The following is a 6,000-nucleotide window of genomic DNA, read 5'->3' as shown; positions in this document are numbered from 1 at the left end:
CACATAGGTAGGGAAGGTGTTTTTTAGGGTTCTTAGAGCAACAAGTAAAGTCATAAATTTCACAAAGATTCCAAGAATAACATAGCAAACTATTTATTTGATACCATAAGAGCTTCCCCTTTTCAGACAAACGATGACGCACAAAATGAGCATGCTCATCTAAAGATTTTCCCTCAACTAAACTAGTTGGGGTTTCAGCATGAGCACAAATGGATCGAAGATGATCCAAGTAGAACACTTTAAGTGGATTCATATCAATAGATTTTTAGCAAGCAAAGATGCAAGCAAATAGAAGGCACATGGAAACACGAACAAAAAGGCATACGGGAAGAAGGCGAAGAAAAGGCAAAGGTGAAGTGGGGGAGAGGAAAATGAGAGGCAAATGGCAAATAATGTAATGCGGCGGATAAGAGTTTGCGATGGGTCCTTGGTATGTCTTGACTTGTGCGTAGACTCCCCGGCAACGGTGCCAGAAATCCTTCTTGCTACCTCTTGAGCATGCGTTGGTTTTCCCTTGAAGAGGAAAGGGTGATGGAGCGAAGTAGCATAAGTATTTCCCTCAGTTTTTGAGAACCAAGGTATCAATCCAGTAGGAGGCTACACGCAAATACCTCGTACCTGCACAGACAAATAAGAACCTTGCAACCAATGCGATAAAGGGGTTGTCAACCCCTTCACGGCCACTTGCAAAAGTGAGATCTGATAGAGATAATAAGATAAATATTTTTGGTATTTTTATGATATAGATTGGAAAGTAAAAATTGCAAAATAAAATAGATCGGAAACTCATATGATGGAAAATAGACCCGGGGGCCATAGGTCTCACTAGTGTCTTCTCTCAAGATAGCATAAGTATTATGGTGGGTGAACAAATTACTGTCGAGCAATTGATAGAACAGTGCATAGTTATGAGAATATATAGGCATGATCATGTATATAGGTATCACGTCCACGACAAGTAGATCGAAATGAGTCTGCATCTACTACTATTACTCCACACATCGACCTCTATCCAGCATGCATCTAGAGTATTAAGTTCATAAGAACAGAGTAACGCATTAGGCAAGATGACATGATGTAGAGGGATAAACTCAAGCAATATGATATAAACCCCATCTTTTTATCCTCGATGGAAACAATACAATATGTGCCTTGCTGCCCCTACTGTCACTGGGAAAGGACACCGCAAGATTGAACCCAAAGCTAAGCACTTCTCCCTTTGCAAGAAAGATCAATCTAGTAGGCCAAACCAAACTGATAATTCGAAGAGACTTGCAAAGATAACAAATCATACATAAAAGAATTCAGGGGAGATTCAAATATTGTTCATAGATAATCTTGATCATAAACCCACAACTCATCGGATCTCAACAAACACACCACAAAAAGAATTACATCGAATAGATCTCCAAGAAGATCGAGGAGAACTTTGTATTGAGATCCAAAGAGAGAGAAGAAGCCATCTAGCTAACAACTATGGACCCGAAGGTCTGAGGTAAACTACTCACACTTCATCGGAGAGGCTATGGTGTTGATGTAGAAGCCCTCCGTGATCGATTCCCCTTCCGGCGGAGCGCCGAAAAAGGCCCCAAGATGGGATATCACGGGTACAGAAGGGTGCGGCGGTGGAAATAGGGTTTCGTGGTGCTCCTATATGTTTTCAGGGTATATGAGTATATATAGGCGAAAGAAGTCGGTCAGGGGATCCACGAGGGGCCCACGAGGGTGGAGGCGTGCCTACCCCCCTGGGCGCACCCTCCGGCCTCGTGGCAGCCTTGTTTCTTTCTTGATGTCCACTCCAAGTCTTCTGGATTGCGTTTCTTCCAAAAAAAACTCTCCCGAAGGTTTCATTCCGTTTGGACTATGTTTGATACTCCTTTTCTGTGGAACACTGAAATAGGCAAAAAAATAGCAATTTGGACTGGGCCTCCAGTTAATAGGTTAGTCCCAAAAATAATATAGAAGTGTATAGTAAATCCCACTAAACATCCGAAACAGATAATATAATAGCATGGAATAATCAAAAATTATAGATATGTTGGAGACGTATCAGCTTCCTGCTCAAGGGCAGGTTATTCCTACTCCCAGATCCGGCGAGAGGGTCGTATTCATCTCCCACTTCCTCCGAGGGTTAGGATTCGCTCTTCATCCCTTCGTTCGAGGGCTCATGTTTTATTACGGGCTAGATTTTCATGATCTAGCTCCGGACTACTTTCTTCACGTCTCGGCGTTCATTATCGCGTGCGAGGCCTTCCTCCGTATTCCCCCACACTTCGGCTTATGGCTCAAGACCTTCAATGTGAAGCCGAAGGTAGTCGACGGGAAACAGGTGGAGTGTGGTGGTGTTGTGGTGAGCAAACTCGCCAATACTACTTGTCCAAAGGGCTCCTTCATAGAAACTTTTGACCTATGGCAGCGGGAGTGGTTTTACGTCACTGAACCCCGTGGTACCAGGTGGGCAGCTACACCTGCTTCCGATCTAGCCCTCCATTACAGCTTGCATCATGGATTAATAAGGGGCTGGACTGGGATCTGTTGACGAAGTGCAGATGCTGCAAAGCCACATTCGGAGCCTTATTGAAAAGGACACCGATCTCGTCAATGTAATCCAAGTAATGCTAGTCCGTCGGGTCCTACCGTGCCAGCGACGGCCTCTCCGAATGTGGGAGTTCAATCCAGAACGACCATGAACCCTTCAACACTTCTCTGACGCTCAGAGGGATGTGGAAATTATTCTTCAGGACACGAAAATAGTGGCCGGATACTACAGAAGACATCGGCCTTGACTGCAATCATCCGGATACCTCGGTAAGCACTTGACTCCCGAACACAGTTTAGTCAAATTCCTCATAACAATATACCGAGAAAATCATACTCGGCCAGGGCTGGATAAAGAAGGCAGAGAGAATTAGGTGTTCGGCCCCTCTCCCCGAAGACTCAGTTGATACGGTGTTAATAAGGATGCTGGCTCCGGCACCATATCAAGTGCCGACGAGGGAAGACAAGGTGGAGAGCAAGGGGGTCCAAGGTGGCCCCCATTCTGGAGGCACACCAGGCACCTTGTCCGGAGAGATTGGAACTCCCTCTTCTGAAGATAGAAGGGAAGGAAAAACTAGCATCCCTTCTCCCCATGGGAAGAAGAGGACCGCCTCCGAAGACTTGAAGATAAAGGCTTCTAAGTGGGGGAAGATATCCCTCTCAGGGGGTTCCGGTTCGGGAGGTGACGTTGACACGCAGTCCCTCCATAAAGATAGGCCCCTAGCTGAATCGTAAGTGAACAAGGGTGTTTTAAACATATCATGTTCTTTCCTGGTTGCAAGGGTAACATTTAAAATATATGTTTGTAGTCCGGCATGCAGCCTTCCTCAACAGTCCTCCTCTCCGGAGGATCTTCTTCCGGAGATGATGGAGAGCAAGACGCCTCCACCGATCTCCCCACCCGATAAGGCAGACGACGCCGAGGTGTCGTCCCGGAGGATCACTCCCGATCAACAAGCGGTGCGAGGAACAGTGAAGACCGGGCCCGAAGGCAACACTTCGGCCGTCCAGGGTTTGGGGTGCGCGGCCCCTATGGGGGCCAACAATAATGGCCCCGGACTACCCAATTTCCGAGGGACGGTGCAATCTACTCCAAATCCGGAGGCGCCGGATACATTGACAGACACATTGCGACATCCGTTCGTCTCAGAGGAACATCGAACCTTGATGGGTACGGTGGTTGAGAGGGTTCGGTCCGTGAAAAGCGGATTGAATGAAGCCTTTACGAGCCTGCTAAGAGGTTTCGAGGTACGTAATGTAATATTTTCAATTGTGCTATAAACGCAAAATGCGCCTATCTATAGATAGTAGCCCCTGAGACTCTGGCCGGCGTCCAAAGGGAGGCAATCAGAGGATCAAGAAAGATATGCCCAGGAAATAATATGACTAATTGCAACACAGGCTGTTACATCCATGGCGACTGCCCAAGCTATAGAGATTGCAGATCTGAAGCAGAAAGCTGATGTGGCGGATGATTATATCAAGCTTATTAATAGGCGGCTCGACAAGGCGCAAGGTATGTCTTTGGGGCACTCAGTATATGCAAGCACTATGATATGATCATGACGCTGAGAATTGTATACTGAGATATGCATAACTACAGATAGTGCCGCCGCAGTGGAGACCCTTTGGGCTGAGCTAGCCCGGGCCAAGGAGCAGGCCAGGATGAGCAATGCGGCTGCGGAAAAGGCAGCTACTGAATTAAAGGCCGAACAGGCTGCTCGGCGTTAGTGCGAGGAGAGAATATCTACTATGGCACTTGAGCTAAAGGATGCCGCTGGCCGATGCTACTTTCTCAAGAAAGATAACAAAACTAGAGCGGCTGACCTTGACAAGGCTTTACAAGAGGCGAGAGAAGCACGGTCTGAGTCTAGAGCGGCTCGGGAGGAGATTCGACAAGCTAGGGAGATCGCGGCTGGTAAGCCCTTCTTATTACAAACTAAATTCGGTGATTCGAAGTATGCCCCGCTTAATCAGATGTGGAGTTCTCCAGACACATTTTTGGACTTGCCGGAGAGTGTCTCTGATGCGACGCAGTTTTTCCAAGCACAACAAGGACATGTGATGGAAAAGCTTTTCTAGTCGCAATTCAGCATGCCCAAGCGTCCATTGTTGCTGAACAAACAGATGGCCCTGTGGACCGAGCTCCACAAGCTATCCGGATCTGCCATGAAGGACGTCGTAGTCCGGCTGTGGCCGACTGAGCCAATACCGGATAGTTATTTCGGTTTGGTGCGGCGACCTATTGATGCAGTGTCGCGTATCGACGTTGTTCGGCGGTCAACGTGCATAGAAGGTGCACTGATGGCCCTTTCCCGCGTCAAGACGTACTGGGCGAAGATGAAGGCCACTGATATTGCAGCAAAAAGTCCACCCGAGGGCGAGGACCATCACATGCCAGAACATTATTTTGAAGATGTCCTAGAGGGTGCCCGCTTGATAGAGGGTCTGTGCTCGAAAGATATTATGTTCGAGTGAAGTGTACTGAAGTTTGTAAAAACAATATTATGGTATATTTAAGGCTATGTTTTTTATACTTTTGCCTAAAAAGTTTTTGGTGCCTCCTGTGCAGCCGTTTTTTTGTATAATCTGAAAGTTTGCCAGTCGTCGGCTTCTGCCCCCTCACGTATAATGCGGGGGTGTTTGGAAAAGCACTTGATCACTGTTGACCCAACGTCTTGGTCCATTAACGAGGTGTCAATGCGGCAAACCAGGCAATCGGACTATAGTGCTTTAACACTTTCACTTAGCCATAGGAGTTTGACAGTGGGTCTACGATATAGCCCCTGGTATGTACACATTTATCTGAATATGGTGCATTGTCATACGTGACCAGAAGAACGGTCCTTCGTGTAATACAGAAGGAATCGTGAAGATTCCGGTGAGTCATCGAGTGGTTGACCAACTCTCGCCGCATCATGATAGTCGGTTTTCGGCTTTCTCTACTGAGGTGCTCATCCGGACGAACCAGGACACAATCGCAGTAGTTCTCCCTTTACTACCCTAGCCGATAGAGCGGAACATAAGGTAGTAAGCACAGGATCCGGGCAACCCAACTATTGACCAAAGACATGATTCAGAGCTGATGCATATAAGGCCAAACTCGTGACGCCGAACACTCCCAATAGGTGTTTGGACTTTTCAACGTATACCGGGCCGAATACAGCCCGTGGTAATGGACCCTGGTGTCAAGGCATGTGTGGCAATCTAACATGGGGAGAGAACGCAGGTGGTTGGAGAATAAAACTCCAAACACAATATGAACCAAGCTGCTTCTACAATATCCCTTTCTAGTACGGCGAGCCGTGTACTTGCAGATAATGCCGATAGCTTCCTTGGACATTTTACATGCCAAAAAAGTATAAAATAAAAAGAGATAAAAGGTTTACACAGGGTCTTAATCAAAAAAGAAACCTTAGTGCGGGGCCCTAGTGCACGTCTGCGACGTTTTCTCCTTTGTGA

This window comes from Triticum aestivum, chromosome 2B (genome assembly GCF_018294505.1).
Source record: "Triticum aestivum cultivar Chinese Spring chromosome 2B, IWGSC CS RefSeq v2.1, whole genome shotgun sequence".
Taxonomy (NCBI): domain Eukaryota; kingdom Viridiplantae; phylum Streptophyta; class Magnoliopsida; order Poales; family Poaceae; genus Triticum; species Triticum aestivum.
Note: the sequence above shows the minus strand (reverse complement) of the source record.